General features: G+C 41.1%; 1 protein-coding gene across 1 annotated transcript in view; it reads right to left on the minus strand.

The window, feature by feature from the left end:
• Positions 1 to 13,628, minus strand: part of LOC122804723 (dipeptidyl peptidase 4-like) — a 1,230,541-nt gene that overhangs the window by 1,196,799 nt on the left and 20,114 nt on the right. The window lies entirely within an intron of this gene.

A 13,628-nucleotide genomic window follows, 5' to 3' on the forward strand; every position in this document is an offset into this window, starting at 1 on the left:
TAGCCAATAAGTCCATTAGAAGGTACAAAAAAAAATCTACACACAAAGAACAAATTACCCTCTTACATTCCCCCAAACATTTCTGGAAAGATGTCAACTTTCTTACAAGGAGAAAATCTCATGACACCCTCTCTGCAAACACCATTAAATGTGGCACAGTAAAACTTTCTAAAGTTGATTTCCATAAAGAATTTAGCAATCTCCCACCAATAAACTCCACATCTCCCAAAGAAAATGCATTCCCACCCAACCAACATTCATTCTTCCCTTCTACATTAAATGTATACATGCCAAGAAGACTCCAGTGTACTTACATTCCAACTGACACCCTTCCTGGAACTGACAAAGTAAACCCCTGATTCATTTATCACTGCAGAGAGCAGTTCAATCTTTGTCTCACCCACACATATAATCTGCGTCTCACACAAAGCATCATGCCTCACATTTGGAAAACTTTTCTAATTAAACCACTCTCAAAGCAAATCAACCAAAAGATGCCTCTCACTTCTGTCCAATACCCAATTCTGGACAAACTTTTAGAAAGCATAGTCGACGCGACACCCAACTCTCCCTTTATATCCAGCAGTAACCCCCTGCCCTCCTTCAAACAGCACGTATTCTGGCCTGGAAGAAGTACTATGACAGCACTTTGGTCCCTAACTGATGACATCCTGCTCAACTCTGATGGTGGCCTCCTTACAGGTGCTCTATTTATAGACCTGACAAAGGCATTTGACCTCATTGACCACTATCATCTCCAAAACAAACTAATTGAAATTTGTGTCAGTCCAGATGCCACCCCTGGTTTAAAAACTTCCTCACTGACAGATACTTCAGAGTCGAAATAGGATCCCTCTACTCAGAATCTGTATCTATTACCAAAGGTGCACCACAAGGATCCATTCATGCCCCGTACTCTTCTCCCCTATTCATTAAGAAACTGCCTTGTGACTGCCCCCATCTCCCTCTTATCCTCTATGCTGATGACATGGTCATTTACTGATCAGGTGACTTTCACAGCAACATTCAGTGACCACTCCAGTCAGACTTACATGAGCCCCACCAGTGGCTCATAAACTACTTCTCAACCCCACCAATGCTTTTTGGAACTGCACAGAAAATTCACCAAGTGCCTAATTCTTTAACTGTCTTTGACTTGCACAACTGCTCCATAGAGGCAACCTTCTCTTTCAAATACATAGGATTATGGCTTGAGCATTCTGCTAAACTTCCATTTCCACATAAAATAAGAGCCAACATAAACTCACTCCTACTCTGGGCCAAAAAGATCTCACCTTTTCTCTCTCAACTAGGCAGAGCAGCTATCAGCAAAGGATTTCTCCTTTTCCAAGTTGAATATGGACTTCAAATTTCCACTTCTGCCTCTGTGAAAAACACCACCACATTTCAGACTATGTCTAACAGCATCTGCTGATTCATTACAAACTCACCTCTCTGTGAACATCACTGTATCACTCCAGAAAAAGCCAAACAGCTGCTCTAAATTACTGTTAGGACTATTCTAACTCCACACATTCACTCCCCTTCTGGCTAAACTTCATGAAAATATCTCCTCATACAACCGGAGACAATACTCACACGCCACACCAACTCTCGTTACTCCTAGAACCAAACTCCACAGCACTGCATATACCTTCTCCTAACAGGCACCTACTCTTTGGCAAGCTCTCCATATCAACATTAGGGAAATCAACATTTATTCCAAATTCAGAATGCAACTCAAAAGGCACAGCAGCCTTAAGCATAAAGCACTTCTTCATCAAAGCCAGGTGCTCCTGCTTTATCATAGGCCATGTCACCTAACAAACTATATCTATCACCTCTCCTCCCTCAGATTTACTGAAGGCTGACCCACTTTAGAAACTGATGTATATATTGTTTACTACAGTCTGCTTGACTATACATTACACTCTTGATCATTCACTAGAAAGTATATATATAGCTAGTCTGAAATGCTCTGCTGCTAGTCCTTACATTTCTGCATTTGTTTGTTTATAGAATGTTTTGTATTTCATCTGGGTTGAGCCTAAAACTGGCCAATATTATTTAGTGCACTACCCGGCTAAATAGATCTAAACATAAATAAATAATACATTGTGTGCGTACAACTCAAAAAATAGATGCTCAAGTGGAACATATTCATGGTATTGATACCACTAGAGTGGACTGTAAAACTTATACTGAAAGAGCGAATGACAGGGGGTGTGAGTTGGCAGCTGATGTCAGCCTGCCCTGGGAAGAGGAAGGTGGTCCTCACTCCACTGCAGTGGGGGCTGCTACTGGAATGAGAAGCAAACAGCATGCAGAGTATGGGCCAAGGAAACATGCCAGGCTCTGCCATGCCTCACCTGCATGGCAGCTATCAATGTGCATATGCAGAATCATGCATACTTAGAAGGCAAGGAATAACAGGCCATCATGTCTTCAAATGTGCACCTCACTCATCGGGGGTAGAGGTTAAGAACAGGAAACGGAAAACCTCCATATGGATGCCTTGACAACCACTATGGCATGACAAGCTCTTACCCAGTGATGGGGAAGCTGATGGATGGTTGAGGCAGGGATTATTGTTACAGAAAACATTTACATCCAGGGATAGAAGAGAAGCTGATGGGACTTGACTGATACAGTGGTTCACCATAAACTAGAAGAAGGCAAAAAGGAATGGAATTTGGTTTTGGAAAGGTTTAGGTGAGGTTACAGAGGAGGATATACTGATTGTTTTGGGAAGGTGAGCTTATGATAAGGAGGACTGGGGAATTGTGCTGCAAATGTGAAATGTTTATTAACCAAACAAAAATGAGGACTCTCTTTACCATACCTTTTTCAGTGTCTGGGAAAACTTGTATAGGCACATACAGTCTGAGATAATCCGGGTAAAAGGGATTCAAAGATACATTCAAGACTAATAAAGACAGACTATTTCACTGAACAGAACAGAGCATTCAAATAATACAGCTATTGCTGTTCAGATTCATACATTAGTACTAGGCTAACTGCCCCTTATGGGTCATTTTAAGCCTAGCCAATTATCCCATCTGAGAATCAAACCCTGCACATTGCATCTGTAAGGTAAACACCTTGACCATTACGCCAACCTCCCACCCTGGAGGTGGTTGGAGATGGATGAGGGGGTGGAGTGATCTACACAGACAACAACAGGGGGGCAAATTAAAATTACCTTCCTAACAGATATTCTGGTTTATGCTAGCAGGTCAGACACTAAAGATGAAGCTTGGGTCAAGGAGGTACTGAGTAGGAATATTATCTGGTTAGAAGAAAATTATAACAGAGGTAACTTAAGAAGCTGCATGAGGTCCGAAGCTCTAGGTGGGGTGCATGCCTAATGAAGGAGTAGGGTGCCACAGCTGCATCTGCTGTCAGCATGGGGCATTTATCTATTTATTTAAATAAATAAATAATTTAATTAAATAAATAATCAGCTGCAGCTTGTAGCATCCATATGAGATGTTGGTGCATCTGACCAATCATTTAACAGGCTTTCCCTTCCTATGCCATCCCATGAATCATGACATAGCATCAACAAGGAGAAGAAAGCCTGTGAAATCTAAAGGGAAGGTATCAATGCATAACAGCAGCAGTGTTAGTAGTATAAGATATGTTGGCAAGATACTAGATGGGGGTGCTGGTGAGTAACTGTGTGCCTGCATAATTACATAAGAAATGTGTGGCTGTTATTTAACGTATTCACAGGTTCACAGGTTCAGATGTAAGCACTAGGCTAGTTGCTCTCATGGGTCATTTCAATCCTAGCCAGTTCTCTTTCATGTATTCATTTTTTTTATTTTTTTATGTAAACATTTGCGATGTACACAAATTATTCCTGACAGACATCCAGATTTGAGCTACTGTGACTACTGGGTAATCATTTAATTCTGCAAAATAGATTTTGAAATACATTGTGTGATCATTAAGGCATGTGCACAAATTTTTCTTGGTAGGCAAGCAGATATGGGCTGTTGCAGCTGGTGAACAACTGTGTGTTTGTGTAAAATCAAGTATGAAATCCATTGTTCAAAGACATGCATCTGGAGCATTTCTTCCTGGGCCTCTGCTGAAAACTGGCTTCATTCCAAGTTGGACTTTCCCCGGTTAACAAATGTTAAATAAATAAAAAATAAATCAAAATACCCAAAACCACAATCAACGTACTTGTTAAATTCAAAGAAAAATAAAAAAATGCCACACTAGAACACGACAGAGTCTTTAATTACACAAAGTTTTAAGTGCTTTCATTCCAATTGAAAAGGAACTTCATCAGAAACAATGTGATTGCTACTTCCTTCCTTTTATACACTTGAAAAAGATGCCAAAAAAAACACTGGCAAAAATGTAAAGGTATACACACTAAGAAATCAATCAAGTACTATTCCCAAATCTCCTGCATCAAATATATATGCATGCCAAACACCAAACCATTAAATATAAAAGTAAATATTGTATATAAAAGTAAATATTGTATAAAAAACAACAGATGTGGTAAAAATCAGTAAACAGTAAACATGTACAATAGTTTATATGATCAATTAAACTGTTTAAAAACATTTTAGAAAAGTAAGTCCTATGACAGGCAGTCTGACTTGATAGACATTATGCCATTAATATCTGGTGGGGCAGTGGTATTTAATAAAAGCTGCCAGTGAAGCTCCCTCTTCTCAGCAAAGGTTTCCTAATCACCACCTCTTTCCGGGAATTCCACCGTCTCTAAAATGATAAAGCCAAATTTCTTAAAATCCTTGCACACCAAAGAATGCTTGTAAAGGACATTGCAATAGTTGGCTTTACCAGTTGCATACAGGTGCTGATAGATTCTTTTCCACAAAGGTCCAACAGTCTTTTCTACATAGAATCCTGGACACGATAGACAGAAGGCTATACATGCAACACCCTTATACTGCAGTCATATCTGCCCTTGACTGTAATCAATCTAGGAAAACCTTCCACAGAAAAACTACTGCCTTCAAAAATAAATCTACACTGTTTGCAGGTTCAGCATTGCTTCATGCCCCAACCTTTGGTTGAAACATTGTCATAACTCCTACCTGCTTCTTGGATGGTTTTGAAATTTTTGTTATTTTTAAAAATAAATCGAGGTTGTTGCTCCAATTAGTTGGTTAACCCAAGGCATACAAAAACAGTACTCCATTGTGCTTTGATGGAACTTTTCAAAGAATGGATGTCTTTGCCATATTGCAGGACCAACACATGTGAAGGGTTTTCTGGACTTTTATTATTGTATTTATTCTGACCCACCGTGGATCCAGGTTGTCATATAATGGCGCCATATCGAGAATTTCTATGCTCTATCACAAAACTACTAATATCATCCAACATGCCCTGTGGGTAACCCCTGCTTTTAAACATTTCACAAAGTTTGATAGCTTCAACTTGGAAGTTGGTGTCATCAGAAACTAATATACTAAGCCTGATCAGTTGACATCATCATCTTCTTTCAGCTGTTCCCATTAGGGGTCGCCACAGTGGATCACCTGTTTCCATTTCTTCCTGTCCTTTGCATCTTGCTCTGTCACACCAACCACCTGCATGTCCTCTCTCACCACATCCATAAACCTTATCTTAGGCCTTCCTCTTTTCCTCTTACCTGGCAGCTCCATCCTTAGCATCTTTTTCCCAAGATACTCCTCATCCCTCCTCAGCACATGTCCAAAACAACGCAATCTCACCTCTCTTGCTTTGTCTCCAAACTGTCCAACCTGAGCTGACCCTCTAATATACTTATTCCTAATCCTGTCCACCCTCATCACACCCAGTGCAAATCTTAACATCTTTAACTCTGCCACGTCCAGCTCTGACTCCTGCCTTAATGCCACCGTCTCCAACCGATATAACATAGCTAGTCTCACTACCCTCTTGTAGACCATCCCTTTCACTCTTACTGGTACCCGTCTGTCACAAATCACTCCTGACACTCTTCTCCACCCTGCCTGTTCTCTCTTCTTCACCTCTCTTCCACACTCATCATTTCTCTGAACTGTTGATCCCAAGTACTTAAACCCATCCAACTTTACCAACTCTACTCCCTGCATCCTCACCATTCCTCTACCCTCCCTCTCATTTACACACATATATTCTGTCTTAGACCTGCTGACCTTCATTCCTCTCCTCTCTAAAGCATATCTCCACCTCTCCAGTGTCTCCTCAACCTAGTCCCTACTCTCACTACATATCACAATGTCATCTGCAAACATCATAGTCCACAGGGCCTCCTGGCTGATCTCATCTGTCATAGGTTCATAGGTTCATAGGTTCATACTAGGCTATCTGCCCTAGGGCATTTATAAGCCTAGCCAGAGTGTGTTTGGCTTTTGCCACCCATTTTAAATTAATTTTGCTATGCCTTTTTTTGAGGTTAGTATACTGTGCCTCTGTCTAACAGTGACACAGAAGTGATAGCCGGGGTAAACCTACGATCTCCCATCCACTCATCAAGATTCCTCTTGAAGAGAGTCAATGTGGGACTCTGCCTAACCTGGACTGGGATTTTATTCCAGAGTGAAAGGAGCATCTGGGTTATGAATCTGTCCCTCCAGCATGTCCTATTTATTTCAGTGCTGAGGTTCAAGTCTCTCGAGCGCATAGCTCGATGGGATTTTGATTTTCTGAGGTGCAGCATGTCCATTAATTCCGGGTTGGACATGGCGTTATACGTCAGGCACAGATCGCCTCTGAGCAGGCGGTATGCCACTGAGTAGAGCTGGAGTTTCTTTAACCGGGCAGCATATGGCATCTGTTTGAGCCCTTTGATCCTCTTGGTGAGGTACTTTTGGGGTCTTTCCAGTTGCTGCAGGTGTCTGGCAAGGTACATCCCAAAAGGGGCATTGTACTCAATTATGGGCCTGATGAGGGATGAGTAAAGAGGTACGATGAACTCCCCTGATCTAGATGTGAATCCCTTCATCATTAGGTGGGCTATATAAAATGTTTTTCTAACCACTTTGGCCACGTGGTTGTCAAATGAGAGATTGCTATCAACTTGGGTCCCCAGGTCCCTAATGACTTCTTCTGTACTTAATGGATTACCACCTATGTGGTAATTTGTGGGCACTTTGTTTTGCCAAAGGGATGACTATACACTTTTGGCATTTAGCTTGAGGCCATGGCCCTGGCACCAGTTGTCTGTTTCTATGAGGCCCTTTTGGAGGATGCTTGTGTCGGCTGGAGAGTTGATTATGGTGCCCAGTTTGCAGTCATCTGCGAACTTGGTCAGCCACAGTCCTTCCGTGTTGGCCTGTACCACCGAGAAATATATACCGAACAAGAGAGGTCCAGGACTGAGCCTTGTGGGATGCCACTTGTAACTGGTTTGGAGTCTGACATGGCTCCAGCAATTCTAACCATGTGGGTTCTGTCCTTGAGCCAGTTTGCAACCCATCTAGTGACATAGGGGTTTATATTTAAGCTGGTGAGCTTATCTATAATGCCCGAGTGGGGTATTATATCGAAGGCTTTTGCAAGGTCCAGGTAGGCTGTGTGGACCACCTTCCCCTCGTCAATGGCCTTGGTGACTGTTTCAAAGAAATTGACCAGGTTTAAGAGGCAGGATCTGCCCTTAACAAAGCCAAACTGGGTAGGCTCCAGTGTCTGTAGGTCCCCAATATCTTTATTTATGAGGTCCATGATGATCCTTTCCATAGCTTTGCAGACCAACCTAGTCAGGCTTATGGGGCAATAGTTTCCAGGATCCGTTGAGGCACCACCTTTGTGGAGAGGGACCACTGTTGCTGTACGCCACTCTTTGGGTACATATCCTGTAGTAAGGCTAAGATTGAACAGTAGTTTTATGTTTGGGTTTAGCTCTTCTTGGAGTTCATGTAGGACGCAGCCCGGGACACCATGTGGTCCCATTGATGCTGTGTTTTTTGCTTTGGAGAGGGCGGCTCTTACCTGAGCATCTGAGATGTCAGGGGGACAGCACTCTGTTGGGATAGATATTTGCCCTTTTGGTGGGGAGAGGGGAGAGAAGTTTGCACTGAACCTGTCAGCTAGGATGTTGGCAATGTCTGTGGGCTCGGTGTACTTTTTGTCATTTTGGACTAATTCTGAGCATATCTGGGAATTCCCACCCAGGTTCCTAACATAACTAAAGAAAGCCTTGGGATTATCCTTAGTGTCCTGTGCAATTTTTCTCTCGAAGCTGGCCTTAGACGATTTTATGAGTGCCCATAGTTTTTTGCTAATACTGATCAGAGATGCCTTCCCTTTTTGAGATTTTGCTCTATCATGTAGTAGCTTCCTCCTTCTATTGTATAGTTTGTTTATGGCTGGGGTCCACCAGACAGGACGTCTGCCTTTGGAGGATTGGGTCTTGGTTTTATTTGGGATTGTATGATCCATGCATTCCTGGAGGTGTTCATAGAATGCATTTATAAAGGATTCTGCGGTCTGGGCCGTATTTTCCACAGGCCCGGGGGCTTTGAAGGATTTCACCTCGGTTTTGAGGTGTGTCAACCTGTCCATCACCACTGCAAATAAGATAGGGCTCAGAGCTGATCCTTGATGTAATCCCACCTCCACCTTGAACGTATCTGTCACTCCCACTGCAGTCCTCACCACTGTCACACTACCCTTGTACATATTCTGTTCCACTCTTACATACTTCTCTGCCACTCCCGACTTCCTCATACAATACCACAACTCCTCTCTAGTCACCCTGTCATATGCTTTCTCTAAGTCCACAAAGACACAATGCAACTCCTTCTGACCTTCTCTGTATTTCTCCAACAATACTCTCAGAGCAAACATTGAATCTGTAGTGCTCTTTCCTGGCATGAAACCATACTACTGATCACTAATCATCACCTCCCTTCTTAACCTAGCTTCCACTACTCTTTCCCATAACTTCAAGCTGTGACTGATCAGTTTTATCCCTCTGTAGTTACTGCAGCTCTGTACATCACCCTTATTCTTAAAAATAGGTACCAAAACACTTTTTCTCCACTCCTCAGGCATCCTCTGACTTTCCAAAATATCATTAAACAATCTAGTTAAAAATTCCACTGCCATTTCTCCTAAGCACCTCCATGCTTCCACTGGTATATCATCTTGGCCAACAGCCTTTCCATTCTTCATCCTCTTCATAGCTATCCTTACTTCCTCCTTGCTAATCCACTGCACTTCATGATTCATTATCCGCACATCATCCAACCTTCTCTCCCTCTCATTCTCTTCATTCATCAGCCCCTCATAGTACTCTTTCCATCTCCTCAACACACTCTCCTCGCTTGTGAGTATGTTTCCCTCATTATCCTTTATCACCCTTACCTGCTCCACATCTTTACTAGCTCGGTCCCTCTGTGTAGCCATTCGGTACAGGTCCTTTTTTCCCTCCTTAGTGTCCAACCTTTCATACAACTCTTCATACGCCTTATCCTTAGCCTTCGCCACCTCTCTCTTTGCCATGCACCTCATCTCCTTATACACTTGTCTACTTTCTTCATCTCTCTGACAATCCCACTTCTTCTTCACCAACCTCTTTCTCTGTATACTCTCTTGTACTTTTGCATTCCACCACCAGGTCTCCTTGTCCTCCTTCCTCTTTCCAGATGTCACACCAAGCACCTTTCTAGCCATCTCTCTTACTAGCTCTGCTGTAGTTACCCAGCTATTCGGTAACTCTTCACTGCCACCCACTGCCTTATTTTTTTACTGATTTTTTTTAAGTTGGTAAAGAGGGGGGAAAGTATATATGAGTGTAGAAAGGAGGAAGGTTCTGGATATGGCTAGTATGGTATTGTCAGTGAGGACTGGATTGCTTGTGTACAGTGAGCCAAGTTTGATGTGAACTTCCTTAACTGTGATGGCTATGTGTTGGTCAAATCTGAGTTTGTTGTCGATTGTCACCCCAAGGAGTTTTGTATGCTCAACTGGTTGTATGACAGTGTTGTTTGCTGAGAGAATGGTGAAAGAAGGTGTGGTTGGTGATTGTTTGCTACTGGTAAATAGCATTAACTGTGTCTTTTTTGGGGTTGAGGATTAGTTGTGATTTACTTAGATATGTTTCTATATCATTAAAAGCTTGCTGGGCTACTATTTGGAGGTCTGGTAAGGTATCTGCTAAGCAGATTAAAGTTGAATCGTCCTAGTATGGGGGACTCCATCCAAGGCAGACAAAAGTGGTGAGAGTTCGGATTTCCATCGTACTGCTTGTTGTCTGTCAGAAAGATAGCTTAGGAACCAGGAGAGGGAAGTGTTTGATAGGTTTAGTGAGGCAAGAGTACTGAGGAGTTTCTGATGGGAGACCGTGTCGAATGCTTTTGACATGTCTAAGAATATTGATGCTACTTGCTGGTTTGAATTTCTCAGTCAGTCGATGGTGTTAGAGAAATGAATTAGGGCTGTAGTGGTGCTGTGTTTTGGTCTGAAACCGTGTAGGGAAGGAGAGATAAGACTGTGAGATAACAGGTACTGTAGTAATTGAGTGTGGATACATTTTTCCAGAATTTTGACACAGGGGGAAAGGATGGCTATGGGTCTGTAATTGCTTAATTCTGTTGATGTTCCTCCTTTATGTAGCGGGTGATATAGGAAATTTTCCATAATTTCGGGGTATATAGTTCTGCTTTAGACCTATTTACCAGAATGGAGATAGGCAAAGCTATGGCATCTGCTGAAAATTTGAGGTACTCATTGGGGAGTTGGTCAGCAGCTCTAAGGAAGAAGGTTTTACTTTTTCCACCATTGTTCTTATGGTGTTAGTTGGGACAGGTTTGAGGTCAAAAGACTTGTTAGTGTTCACATTAGGTGGATGAGACAGTGGGGTGGAATTGCTCCCTGTAACTTAGGAGAGGATGGTGTTTATAAAGTAGGTGTTCATTTGTGAGGCAATGCTCATGCTTTGGTTATTGGTTGTTGGTTCTGGGGTTGTAGCTTTACCTGGGTGGAGGAGTGAGTTCATTGCTTGCCAGAACTTTCTGGAATTGTTTTCTTATTTGTTTTGCGTAGATGTATAATATATTTTTTTGTCTAGTTTGAGTTGTTTGTTGTTTGATTGCGGAGCTGAGGGTATGCTAGCAGAGTTTTATTGTCTTTTGTTTTCTACTATTGAAACCAGGTTTTCTCCCTTAGTTTTTGAAGTCTAATGGTTTCTTTTGATATCCAGGGCAATCTCTTATTTTTAACATGACATGTATGAGTTGGTGCTAAACTATTTAGAATAGCTAGAATTGCCTCACTGAAGTATGTTATGGCTTGGTCAAGTTGGAGATGATGGAGTGGTGTCCAGTTGCGTTTATTAAGTATGTCTAAGAATGTTTTGTTGGAGAAGTTTTTGGTATTTCGTATGACTCTGTAAACTATGGTTCTGGGTGCGTTGAGCAGATGATGGATTAAGTAGGTAGGTCTATGGTCACTTAAATTATTTGGAAGGCATCCATAGAGATAGTTATGGGTGGTACTGTTAATAAGTGACCAGTCTAAGACAGATTCCCTTTTGCTATGTTTATCTATTCCAGTGGGAAAGATTGTTTGAGAGAAACTATGTAGATTTATGAAGATGGAGGGATTATCACCAGTGTAAGTGTTTCAGTCTAAGTTGAAGTCGCCTGTGATAATGGTTTCCTGGGTGTAGGTTGAGGGTGTCCAGGCTGTGAGTTCCTCAGTAGCAGGGGAAGTATTATTAGGAGGTATGTTAGTGGATATTATCATAATATTTTTCTTTGGGTTGATTCTGAGCCATGTTACTAGGACTTCAAAGTTGTTATCATAAGGGCATTTGATGGGTAGGTAGTCTATGCTTAGGTTATCTTTGTAGAAGAATGCACCTCTGCCACCCTTCTTCCTGATCCTGTCAAGCCTGTGTATGTATAACCTTGTGGGAGTATGTCTGGGTCTCTTTTATGGGGTTTTAGCCAAGTTTATGTTGATATAAGAATGTATGGAGTCTTAGCCGGAACCTTACACCAGGGGAAATTGATTAAGCATTTTCATTCTTTAATACAATAAAAAATAGAACTTCATCGGAATCTAAAATACAAAAAAAGCATCAGCTTAAAAGTATAACTTACGGTCACATGACCTACAACATCTGCCAATGAAACTAGTGTATTTAAAATTTAAGCCAATCACTGACTGATGAATTTGAAATAAGAAGTCTCTGAATGTAAGCCCTAGCCCCAGGCACAAAATAATAATCAAAGTTTCTGTGCTAATATAAAGCACTTAATATTGATAATGTCATTTAAACCAGGGGTTGGTCTGCATTACATCTTATCTGCCACGCAGATTCACAGCAATCAAGCCACACTTTATAATCCTCTGCCAGATCACAGAAAGTGACAGCATCAAGCACAAAGAAACTGAATTTTTTGAATGATGAATAAGTTACTGAATGTTTGACCAACACATTATTAACATCTTTTTTCCTAATTGCCAATAAATGTTCATATATTCTTCTATTCAATTTCCTGTTTGTCTTGCCAGTACATAAACATGGGCAAGACTCACAGGTAGCAAGATAAAACACCCCTTGAGACTAACAGTCATGTCTTACTTTTACACTGATAATAATTTGGGCATTTAGATTTACACTTATAGAATTATTTATAAACAGGCATTGTTTGTATCTACCACACTTGAAGGTGCCCAGTGTGCCGGTGCTCAAACATTTGTTCACTGAACTGTTTTTCAGCAGTGATTGAATGTTGTTTATTTTTTTGTATGTAAACAAAGGAAATTGCCCTAATGTCTTTGACAAGTCAACATCTTCAAGTATGATTTTCCAGTTTGTGACCATAATGTTTTTTATAAGTCAACATCTTCAAGTAGGATATTCCAGTTTGTGACCATAATGTTTTTTATCAACACCATGCCAGTGGTTATTGGAAGAGGGAAAGCTCTTTTGTAGCCAATCACATTCTGATCTTCCATGGTGGGTTTGCCTGTAGTGGCCAATATGCTTCCTGAGTCACACTTATTCAAGATAGATCTTGTAGATGTAGTCCTAAACAATAAAACTTCCTCTTGTATCTTCACTAACTAATCAGAGTCATAACCTCTATCCAGGAAAAAAAATTCCCTAATTTAACAGATTCAGTATGGGACATGCCATTGTCAATAGTGAACCTGCTTAGACAAATAAATTGACCTTTAACAACTACTTTTTTCATATGCTGAGGATGAAGAATGTATCTGTGCACATAATGATTAACAAGGGTATCCTTGAGATAAATTCTGCTTGTGATAGACTTGTTATCGTCTACCATGGTCCAAATAATTGTTAGTTTTCCCAAACCCACTTTTAGTGAATTTTAAAAAAATAATGTACTTGTATTCATAAATCCCAATAGTTGGTCATATTCCTCTCCTGTCCCACTCCAGCCAAAAAACAAATCATCTATATATCTACGAAAAAACAAAGCCAGCCTGAACAACGGGTGCAGTTTCATCTGTTTTTGCTCCCAAAGAGCCATCACTAGCTTTGCAAAAACACGAGCAACTCTGACTCCCATTGCCACACCAGTTTTCTGTCTGCATAATTTTTCAGACAAGGAAAAAAAATGTTTTCTGAAACTAAGCCAAGAAGCATACAGATGGTATTGACCAAATTGTTATTAAGATTGGTGAAACAT

The sequence above is a fragment of the Protopterus annectens genome, chromosome 6.part0 (genome assembly GCF_019279795.1).
Source record: "Protopterus annectens isolate FY-2018-M chromosome 6.part0, PAN1.0, whole genome shotgun sequence".
In the NCBI taxonomy this organism is placed as follows: Eukaryota; Metazoa; Chordata; order Ceratodontiformes; family Protopteridae; genus Protopterus; species Protopterus annectens.